This window comes from Triticum dicoccoides, chromosome 3B (assembly GCF_002162155.2).
Source record: "Triticum dicoccoides isolate Atlit2015 ecotype Zavitan chromosome 3B, WEW_v2.0, whole genome shotgun sequence".
Classification (NCBI taxonomy): Eukaryota; Viridiplantae; Streptophyta; class Magnoliopsida; order Poales; family Poaceae; genus Triticum; species Triticum dicoccoides.
In genome coordinates, this window is record NC_041385.1 from 577,986,711 (window position 1) to 577,998,922 (window position 12,212).

Sequence of the window (12,212 nt, forward strand, 5' to 3'; positions counted from 1 at the left end):
CGCTGGCACGCCCCCACGGAAGAAATCAAGAGCAAGAAGACTCACCCGAATGGCCGACCGCATTGCAAGAAACTCTTGGGTATACTGCTTCAGCGCGGTGGCTTGAGACTGAAGCCGGCTCCGGACATCCTGCGCTGCCACATTCAGCACGGCCGTCCCACCACCCGGCATCCACCCTGGCGAGCTGACGTTGGCCGTCTCTAGGTCATGAGACAACGAGCTGGAGCCCGCGGCCCTCTGCGGGTCCAGCTCTGAAGTCGCCTTCCCTGCGCGCCAATGAGTCGGCGACAGGACCACAAGATCCGCCCTCACAGTCGGCTCGCCTCCAGCCGGCTGCTCAGGCGACCCCTCGGGCCGGCAGCCTTGGCCCATCCCGACAGACGTTGGCGGCACCGCCTCTTCCTCCGAGAGGACTATGTCGCCCCCTCCCTCTCCATCGCCGGCTAGTCGTGGCCCGCTTCCTCTGACGGGGGCACCGGGATATCGGGGGCCGCGGTGCGGAGAGGGATGACGAGTTGTGGAGGCTGGCTACGCAGGGCCTCCGCCGCCCTCTCTGCAGCCGCGGCCTCTGCCTGAGCCTTGGCCGCCGCGTCGGCCCGCGCCTCAACCGACTCTGCCGTCGTCTCCTGAGCCGCCCTGGCGGCGTCTGCCCTCTGCTCCTCTGCCTCCCGCTCCTCCAGCGCCTCCCGCGTGTTTCGCTTCGTCGCCGCTTGGAGCTCAACACGGGGGTCTATGCAGCGGGAACCTGCGGATCCTCCCGCCCCTCCGACTATGGAGGTGGCTGTAGTCCGCTCAAGAGAGAGCGGAGCCTTGGTTGATAAGACAAGAAAAGGCTTAAAAGAATGCCGACTGAAGAGAAGAAAGAAAGGCGTGCGAGAATTAGCACTCACGTCGAAACTGCTTGCGGCTGCTTCACCACCTTGCGGAAGCGGGCCGCCTTCGCGGTCGCCTCCTCCCACTTGGTCGCCGTCGCGGTACCCTTGGGCTTCTTCGGCCGACCGCCGAAGAGAGTCGGCGCCGCCCGGCGTTTCTGTGCGCCGCCCCACGCAGCCGGCCTGCCAGAAGGGCCCGCGCCTGGATGGTCAAATGACGGCTGGCGACGCGGAATAGGTTCGGCCTCGTCATCATCTGGCCAGTCCTCGAAACCGGCGGTAAACCCGGAGCCGCCTGCCTCGCCACCTCCCCCCATGGCGTCGTCATCTAAGGCGGCCGCCCCCAAGTCGGGGTCAGGGTCGTCCGCCACACGGTCGGGAGCGAACTCGCGTTCCGCCCCCGCGGTCCCGACCGACAGATGAAGGAGGGGGTTCTGATAAAAAACAAGCCGACTGGTCAGAAGCCGGCCAGAAAGAACTCGGCAACAAGAGAAGAAGAAAAGAAGGAAGGCTTACCACAGGCGGGGGGTCGGCGCGAGAATACGGCTCCTTGCCGTACTGCCACTCCTCGGTGAGCTTGGAGTTGACGATGTAGTTCACCATGTAAGATACCTCATCGTGCGGCATCTCCTTGATGCTTAGCCAGCTTGGGTCGAAGCGGTCGCTCATGTGGCAAATCAGATGAGGGCAGTCTTGGAGCGGGAGCACCCAGTGCTCCACGAAGGCGGCTATCAGGTCGGACCCAGTCAGGCCCTCCGACTGGATCAGGACCCGAAGCCGGGCAACGGCGCCAGCTCCAACCGGCGTCAGCGACCTGGCTCGGTAGGACCACGAGGGCTGTCTCCCAGCCAGTGGGCCGGCTACATAAGGCGGCAGGTTTACGTAGCCGCCCTGCGACGCGACGTTCTTCACATAAAAGTAGGATTTCTGCCAGACCTTCATCGACTGGATCAATGAGATGGGCGGAAACGGGTTGTCGGCTGTCGATCTCTGCATGGCGAAGAAGGCACCGCATGGAGCCAGCACGCCCGCGACAACGGTGCCGAGCTTGGACTGGAAGAACTCGCCCCAAAGTTCGAGGGTGGGGAGAACACCGAGGAAGCCTTTGTATAGTGTGATGAAGGCCGACAACAGCACCACCGTGTTTGGAGTAAGGTGGTGTGGCTGGAGATAAAAAAAATCGAGAAATGAGCGGAAGAAACTGCTCGTAGGCTGGCCGACGCCGCGTAGGCAGTGCGAGTAGAAGATTACCCGCTCGCCCTCCTCCGACGCCGGCGAAACCTCCCTCTCCAGCGCGAGACGGACCCGCACGTGATCCCTGCCCGGCAACCGCCGCGTCTTGCAGAGGAAGTCGATGTGGTCTTCGCGGACGTTGGAGCCGTCCCAGGAGCTGGACGTTGGAGCCATGAGAGCGGAGAAACAACGGAGAATGCGCGGCGGCGGAGCACGCGCGGTTCGGCCGCGGCAGAACAACGGCGCGCCGCAAAAGATCGGCGGGGCGGCGGCGTTGTGGGGAGCAGCTGCGGTGACAGAACGAAGGAAGAAGAAGGAGATGGCGAAGCGAGGGCGAGCGTGCTAGTGTCTGCCCCTCCCCCTCCTCCCCCTACTTATAGCCTCGTGCGGCGAAGCCGAGGAGGCGAGGCGTGGGGGCGTGGGATCAACTGCGCCCACTCCCCCACGTCCCGCGATTATCGCGCCTTTACGGCGAGTGGAAACCGCCGTCGTAAGACGTGCGGTCAGTTCGGGCCGCAAAAGATCCACGTCCGGGCCGAGGCATGGAAGTGGCGGGCCCCGGTCTGCAGCAGTGTACCGTCGCGTGCGTGGGCTGGCAGGCCCTTCTAGCTGAAGGGTGCCACATGGCGCACAGGCGGCGGGCGGCTAGCCCGCGGCCTGGCTAGCGCGCCAGCTGGTTCCCGCCTTCGGATTTTGAAGAAAACTTCGTCGAGAAGGCATGCAAAGGTGAGGCCGGCTCCTAGCTGCCGGCTCTTCGGGATAGGAAGCTGTTTGATCTTCTCGTTCCCCTCTCAGCCACGAAGCACAACCAGCTTCGGGGACTACTATCGGAGTAAATGACCCGGGTAGCCTAGCCGGCTCCCCTTGGCTCTTCAAAAAATGGTAGGCCGATCGAGCCTTCAAGCACCCAAGACGCGGGGCCACCTTCCCTCAGCCGGCTATCCCACCAGCCGACTATCGGAAGGCGGCCCGGCCCAAAACCCTCGAGAAGGAAGCCGCGATAGGGCCGGCTCCAAGAAGCCGGCCACGAAAGGGCCGACACCAAGAAGCCGGACCCCAATAGGCGGCCAAGTTCACGCCCTCAAAGTTTGCACCCATATAACGGAGATGGGACGGGGCGTGGCAACAGTGAAGCCTGTCACCCCCGAATACCGGAGCACGCGTGGCCACAGTACGGCGTACGGGGCAGCCACTACCCGTCCGGCGGGGCAGTGTTGCCATGCTGATCATGACGCCACCCACGACAGGATGCCAGTACGGCCCGCAGACGGCGGGCCCCTTCAGTCAGAGAGACACCTGAAGGCGGCCACGCTTTACCTAGTCGGCCAGGGGCATAGCCGGCTCTCCCCCGCCGGCTCGTTCCCCCCTCGAAGTATGTGCACCATTAAGGAGACAAGACGAGGTAAGGCTACAATGAGAACCCGCTAGGTGGCGACACTGTAGCCATGCTTACCTCGACCAAGCCCTCGTCATCAAGGGTGAGGCAACAGTAACCAGCCCCCGACAAGACACCCAAGCGGTAGGGCCGACCAGTCGGCCTAGGGGCTGGCAGCCAGCGGGACCCACCAGTCGGCGGGCCCCACCAGTCGGCGGAGAAGCCGGCGAGCATAGACACTGACGGCTGGGTCAGCCCTAGCCGGATTACCATTGTACCCCTGGGGGTAGGCCTATATAAACCCCCGAGGGCGCCCATGCAAAGGTTTGGACTTTGATAGTTTTAGACACCACTTTGAGAGGAGAAGAGAGCTAGCCTTGCCCTTCTTCATCCTCTCGCCAAATAGCTCAAGGAGCCTCTTGTAGCTACTGTTGATCTAGTGATCATGCGGAGACCCGCAGAGCAGGAGTAGGGGTATTATCTCCACGGAGAGCCCCCAACCTTGGTAAGATCCGCCGGCGTGCATGTCTTCGCCTCATCCCGTTTCCAGGCACCGACGACGTCTTATTGGCTCCCACAATGATAAGCCATCCGTTGGCATATGTTGCACCTACCACCCGACAAAACTACTACCTGTGTTCACTAATGTAAGACGTCGAATAGGCAAAACGTCTTACATTAATGGACAAAGGGTGTATTTTATAATTTTTCTAATTAGAATTTCAGTATGCCTACATGATGTATATGTCATGCAACTTTTCTACAATGCAATGCATTGGCTCAGGCCATGGCACTGCTTCCCTGCCACGGTAACAAGAAATGCTCTTGCAGATCATCTTTTTTTTCAAGCAACCATTTCGTTAAGAATTTTTTTTCCAAAAAAGAGAGCCGAGACATAAACCATTGATGATTTTTTTTGCGAAAAACTTCCGATCTATTCGTAGTCAATCATGGCAGTACAACGAACACTACAAATAATAAAGATTACATCCAGATCCGTAGACCACCTAGCGACGACTACAAGCACTGAAGCGAGCTGAAGGCGCGCCGCCATCATCATCCCTCCATCGCCGGAGTCGGGCACAATTTGTTGTAGCAGACAGTCGGGAAGTCATCGTGCTAAGGCCCCTTAGAACCAGCGCACTAGAACAGCAACCGCCGCCGATGAAGAAAAACATAGATCAAAAGGATCCAACCCGAAGACACACGAATATAGACGAACAACAACCAGACCCGAGCAAATCCATCGACAATATATCCGTCGGAGACACACCTCCACACGCCCATCAATGATGCTAGACGCACCATCAAAACGGGGGCTAGGCAGGGAGAACTTTATTTCATCTTCAGGGAGCCGCCGCCATCTCGCCTTACTGCGCAGGACACGAACCCTAACAAATCTCAAAGAAACGACTAACAACAGAACCGTCCTGCCGACCCTTGCCAGAATCCAGCGCATCCCATGGCCCGAGGGCCACCGGAGACAAGGAGACCTGTGGTGGAGCCGGCGAGAGTCACAAACCCTCTAGCTTAGATCGTTAATTTCGATCCAATTTCTGATGTGATAAAATTTGTGATCATAAACCATCGATGATAACTATACGTACCCGTTGGCAGTTGCACATGGCAGTGCCCAACCCAAGGAAATAACAAATCAGAAGCAACAAACCACAACGACTAATCATTGCGCACCCTCAATCACCCATTCGGCGATCACAGCAAAGCCTAAACAACTGCCCACTCGCATCGCACAGCCTGGGAAAGACCGACAGACCGAAAGCAGCGGCTCCAGCTAATGATCCTCCATTTCATGGCTAGCCTTCCACAACACAGCACGCCAAAGCCCTACCAATGGCGGCTATATATACCCGACGTGCTCCGCTCTTCCTTCCCATCCAAAACCGTCCAGCTCGCTAGCTTCCTGTCCTTCACTTAGTGCTTACACATCTTCGACTGATTCCCAAGCGTCGATCGACCGAGAAGCTAGCTAGCGGAAATGGCGGCCACCCTCAAGCTCAGGATCCTCGCCGCCGCCGCCGTCGTGGCCTCGTCCATGATGGGCGTGGCCATGGCTGCCGAGGGGCCGGCTCCCAGCCCGGACACCGGAGCTGCCACGACCATCCCGGCCTTCGCCGTCGGGACGGTCGTCACCGCCGCCGTTGGGTACCTCTTCTGCTGAGCTGCGTCGCGTGCGTCTGCTGGATGGACCGGCAGTTGTGTTCCCTCCTTATTGGTGACTGTTTTAATTAGCTGACGATGTGCCATGTACGGGTTATGTTCTGATCGGTTGACGCGCGTATTGTGCTTTGGTACACAGCTACAAACTATGAATTAATACATGTCGTATTTATCTTCGTTCACTGCTAAAATGATTATGTGCTCCTTTCGATCCATATTAATTGTCGCTGCTTTAATACAACTTTGTATTTAAAAAAACAATTAATTTTAATCAGAGAGTACCTGTTTTGCTAAAACTCTTTGGCTGAGAACATATATACCTTGATATGATGTCATATACCGGATCAAGTCGAGGCGAAAAAACACGAAGGACAGAGCATCGGTCTAGCTTCGGGCCGCGGACCGATGATTAGTTAGGACTTGATAATTCCAAAGTTGAATAACCAATCAAAGTCACACTCTCTTTATTGATGATGATTCCTCAAAGCACGTCCCGGCTTAGCGCTAGATTGCCACTCTGTCCAGGGGTTAGCTGGTTTTGTAAAAGAGTTTTGCACCTCACTGGAATTTTGATTTCGTGAAAGTTTGGGGGTAAATTGACCTTCAAATTTCTTTCAAATGCTTGCCGATAATCAAATGATTCAACAATGGTACATACGTAAGAAAGAAGGCTTTCCACCATTTCAATAGGACCTAGCAAGTGGACATTATTCTTTAAGAACAATATGAACCGTTTTGAAATTAGACCAAGTTTTTTGACCAAAATATAGGCCTCGTAACCCATCGAAATTCAGGGACTTCACAAACTTTGCCTAGAGCACATAAAAAATATGGTTACCTGACTCTTAGCACTATTTTTGACTTCACATCCTTCCTCTCATGGGGTGGTTTTATTGGCTAGGTCCCACATACGAGTTTGGCAGGAAAGACTAAGGGCATGTTTGGAACCTCTACCAGCTTCTTCAAATCCGCAACTTTGGCTTCCCTCACTAGCTTCGGTCTCTTCCTGGCGATCAGCGAGCATTTGGCTCGAGCGGCAGTTTCTCCCTGTGTGCCATGGGCTGGCAACCCAGCTAGGGGAGTCCTGGCATGTTCAACATCACTTTGGGCACTAGCTAGGGTTAGCGGCGGACGAGGGGATATGTCGAGGGAGAGATGAGCAGGCGAGGGGGTACATCGTACCGATTCAAGGGAGGTAGGAAAGAAGCACTTGTAGCGATATGGGGTGCAGTGGTGAAATGTTTACTGTTGTGGTGGCAATTTGAACTGTAACTTGGCTAATCTCTTGCTCTTCATTTTCGTGGAGCTGGGCTTTTCTGTCTTCTCTTTTTTACATGAGGGGAGGACTCGGTTTGTCGAATTTAGTTCCACGGAACTCCACATTCGGAGCACCTTAGTGCATTGAGTTCACAAATTTGAGAGCTGGAGAAGATCTGAACATGCCCTAAGAGCATGCTTTAGCCATTGTCTCGATGTTCAGCAAGGAACATTAAGACAAAAGCACAAGTGTTTTCGTGTCCAACTACTTACGACTTGTGCTGCAATGTGACATGGGAGGCTTGCCCAAATGTAGTATGAGATGGCATGCGTAAGTATAGCCCAAAAATGAGTAAGGAGGAGGGCGAGGGGATTCCCTATTTGGTGCGTGTTGCGGCAAATAGCCGGGCATCTGCGTGGGAGTACTTGGGGATGGGCCGGCCCCTATGCATCCAGTGTAGTGCAGCCTATTTTAAGTTTACATGTTTGGTTTTCAATTGGTTTTAGGAACATTCTAGAAGCTTCATTTTTTCGGTTTTGCTGTTTCGTTTTCATACTGTTTTTCTCTTTTTTGGTTTTATCAGTTTCTTTTATATTTTCCTTCTTTTCTCGAAACTCATAAATTTTAAAAATGTTCTTGTTTAAAAACAAACATATTATGATAAAATGTTTGGGGACATTAATTTTTTCATGTTTTTACGAAATTTTTATTTATAAAAAATTGTATTCACGTTTAAAAAAACTGAAACTTCAAACAAATTTGCAAATAAGAAAACAGATTTTCAGAAAATGTTTTCGTTTTCCAATATTTGTCCACAGTTTTCAAAAGACACATTTCCAATAAACGTTCGGAATTTCAAAATATATTTGATTTTCAAAAAAAATGAATTATTCAAAAGTTTGTTTGTTTTCCAAAGTTTGCTCACATTTCCAAATAATTTTTTTAATTAGAAAAACACAAATTTCGTATCAAAATGTTACATGTTCAAAAATTGTTTGAATTTATTTGTATTTTCAATAAATGTTTTGAACATGTTTCAAAACATAATTTTCAAGAAATTTAAAAAAATCACGTTCGTAATTTCAAAAGATGTTTTTATATATGTTGCTGCTTATAGATCTTATGTTTTTATATCTAACATTTTCACCTAATTGCACACTAAAATAGAGTTGTAGTTTTAAAAATCGACTTGGAAGGAAAGCCGGTCCGAAAATTTGAATTTAGGATTCCACTAAAAGTATCAATTTTAGCATAACCGTAAAGATTATATTTGTGTAACTAGCAAAGGAGACGTGCGTTGCAACGGGAGCAAAAGTACCAGACATGGGAGGAACCCTTATTTTTTAGTGGAGGAGCGGCTGCGTGAACCCCTACGTCATCAGAAAAGTTTTTCTATACACGTTTAACATTTGGTAAATGCACGATTAATATTTTTTCATATGTATGTTTTGATGTCTACTTTTTTTCATACACGTACATCTTTCATATACATTAGAATTCATTCACATTTAATACTTTTTAAATTCATGATTAACAATTTTTTCAATCACTTTTTTTAACATTGTTGTTGAATATGTGTTGAACATTTTTTCCAAATACATCTTGAAACTTTTTTTTCAAGTGCTATCAACATTTTGTAAAAGTTGCACCAACATTTTCAACACTACACAAACATTTTTTTCCAAACTTATGTTTTTAAAAAAATATGTCATGGGTAATTTCCCCTCTTAGAGCATCTCCAACAGCCGTCGGACGCGCGGCGCACTAAAATCTACTTTGCCGCGCGCCCATCGCCTGATTTGGCGCGACGCGCAACGGTGGCTCCAGCGGACGCGCTAAAATGCAGCGCGCACGCAACTCCAGCGGGCGCGCTAAAATGCAGCACGCGCGCATACTACAACATTTTTTTATGAAAACTTTGCATAGATAAAAAAAATGATACATAGTTCTAGCATAGATAAAATAAAATACGATACATAGTTCATAGCATAGATAAAACTACTGTGGAACTAGATAAAACCGGGGCCTGTCCAAGCGCCATGCCGCCGCGTCGTACGCGCGGGCCGCCTCGTGCGCGCTCTGGAACGAGCCGAGGCCGAGCCGGACATCGCTGGACCGGATCTCGGCGGAGTACCAGCCGTTGGGGCGTTCGCGGACGTCGCGGTAGCCTGAAGAACCCCCGGCGGCGCGGCGGCATGGTGGCGCGGTGGTGGTGGGAAAAGCGGCGAGAAAAAGCGGCGAGGTGGCTAGGGGAGGGCGCGTGGCTGTGTGCTGTGCGCGTGGCGAGCACGGGATTTTATAGGCGCGCGCGAAGCGGCGCGCCAAATCTACCGCACCGCGTGCCGCTTTCTCCCCCGCGCGCGTTAACGCTTCCCGCACGCTGTAAGTTCCCGCTGCCACTGGAGCACACGAAATCGGCCGGCGCGCGCTAACACGTAAGTTTACCGCGCGGGCGTGCTTTTTACCGTGTCTGTTGGAGATGCTCTTACTTGAGTGTTGAATGGACATGCTAGGTGATGGCGCAACTCATTGACGTCACTACTCGTGGTCTCACCATCGCGGTTGCTACAATGCATGGTATAACTTAGTGGAGCTCGTCTGTGTTTACTTTGAAGTTTGCTCCTTGTCTCTTAGTATGATGTGCTGCCTCGATGCACCCCTCTCTGAAGCTAGTGGCGCCATGTACGTGCTTATGACATCACCTGTGCTGCAAATACAACCTCCTTGGTTCATCTGATGTACAACAGGGTGATCTTTGCATGGTGTTGTATCTTTGTACATGTATTTTTTTTCTATGTTCTTGCTTCAACAAGATGTATTGCCCCGGGGGTTGTTAAGGAACTTAAGGTATTCGATCTAGTTTCCCTCATAAATTGGATCATGTTTTCTAACTCAATTTCTCACATAAACCGGCTCAATTTCTGCTTTTCCATTGAGATTAGTTTTTTCAGAAAACGAGAGCCGAGACATGCACCATCGATAATAACTATACGTACCAGTTGGCAGTTGCACATCGCAGTGCCCAACCCAGCAAATAGCAAATCAGAAGCAACAAACCACAACGACTAATCATTGTGCACCCTCAATCACCCATTCGGCGATTACAGCAAAGCCTAAAGAACTGCTCACTCGCACAGCCTGTGAAAGGCGGACAGACCGAAAGCAGCTGCTCCATCCAGCCAATGATCCTCTTTTTCATGGCTAGCCTTCCACAGCACAGCACGCCAAAGCCCTACCAATGGCGGCTATATATACCCGACGTGCTCCGCTCTTCCTTCCCATCCAAAACCGTCCAGCTCGCTAGCTTCCTGTCCTTCACTTAGTGCTTACACGTCTTCGACTGATTCCCAAGCGTCGATCGACCGAGAAGCTAGCTAGCGGAAATGGCGGCCACCCTCAAGCTCAGGATCCTCGCCGCCGCCGCCGTCGTGGCCTCGTCCATGATGGGCGTGGCCATGGCTGCCGAGGGGCCGGCTCCCAGCCCAGACACCGGAGCCGCCGCGACTACCCCGGCCTTCGCCGTCGGGACGCTCGTCGCCGCCGCCGTTGGGTACCTCTTCTGCTGAGCTGCGTCGCGTGCGTCTGCTGGATGGACCGGCAGTCGTGTTCCCGCCTTATTGGTGACTATTTTAATTAGCTGACGATGTGCCATGTACGGGTTATGTTCTGATCGGTTGACGCGCGTATTGGGCGTTGGTACACAGCTACTCTCTCCGTTCCAAAATAAATGACTCAACTTTGTCTTAACTTTGTACTAAAATTACTACAAAGTTGATATATCTATTTTGGAACGGAGGGAGTACATACTATGAATTAATACATATCATATTTATCTTCGTTCACTGCTAAAATGGTTATGTACTCCCTCCAATTCATATAAATTGTGGCTGCTTTAATATAATTTTGTACTAAAACAGCGACAATTAATTTGAATCGAAGGGAGTACCTATTTTGCCGCTCTGTTTGGATGTCTGTATTGAAAGGCTCCGTATTGAATTGGCTGGAATACCAATTCAGCAAGGAAATTGAAATGGACAGGGATACAAATTCACTTGTTTGGTTGTCCACTGAATTGGCTCATTGAATCTCAATGAGGTTTCAATACCAAATCGTGTTTGGATGACAAACTCTCGAATTTGTATATTCAGATGAATTAGAAGATTATGCTTTGTTCAACATACTTTAAAACAAAATCTGTACAAAATATGACTATTATTCAAAGCATATGATGGTAGGGAGAAAAGGTAGCAGGGAATGGGAAGTGCTTGAGACTCAAAGCTTACATCCCTAATTACCTATTTTACCCAGAAATAGTTCTTCAGACTTAAACACCAATAACCTAATAATTAACAAATAGAGCTTCGTATTAACATTGGAAGTGTGTACTGTGTAGCGAGCAGGACACACATCGAAGGATCTAGCAAGGGCGCTTACAGGTTACAGCTTAGCGCGCCTCAGCGTGGTGCTCGTGGAGGGGCTGGTAGTAGCAGCTGGGGGTGGTCTTGGAGGCCGGCGAGCACGAGGGATGAGGGCGGCAACAGAGATCCCTGCTCCTCTCCTCCATCTCCATGGGCAGCGAGGGGTTCCTTTGAAGCCGACGAGAGCGAGGGACGAGGGCGGCGGCGGAGCTCCCTACTCCTCTCCTCCACGGGCGGCGGGGAGGCTCGGAGGGACGAGCGCGGCGGCAGATCTCCCTGCCCCTCGGCGACGGGGGAGGGGGTCCTTAGAGTCCGGCGAGCGAGGGACGAGGGTGGAGCTCCATGGGTGGCGGTGGGGGACCTCCACGGATGTCTGTTTTCCTCGGCGAGACGAAGCGGTACGTTTTGCGGGAGCGAGCGTTTCGGAGCAAATCGGAGGCCTCAGGCTCAGTATTCACGAGCAACGTGCACAAGTGGGGAAAATCACGCTCTGTATTGAGATACGTTTCCACCTGCCAATACAAAGGCCATCCAAACAGCTGAATTGGAACCTCCCAAAATCAATTCACAATTCGGAGCCTGAATACATACATCCAAACGCAGTGTAAAACTCTTTGGGCTGAGATCATTTATACCTTGATGTCATGTCATATAAGATCAAGTCGATGTGAAAGAACAGGGAGGACAGAGCATCAGTCTAGCTTCAGGCCGTGGATCGCGACTAGTTAGGACTTGGTAATTCCGCAGTTGAATAATCAATCAAAGTCACACTCTCTTCACGGACGATGATTTCTCAAAGCACGTCCCTGCTTAGCGCTTGATTGCTACTCTATCCAGGGGTTCTCCGGTTTTGTAAAAGAGTTTTGCACTTCGAATTT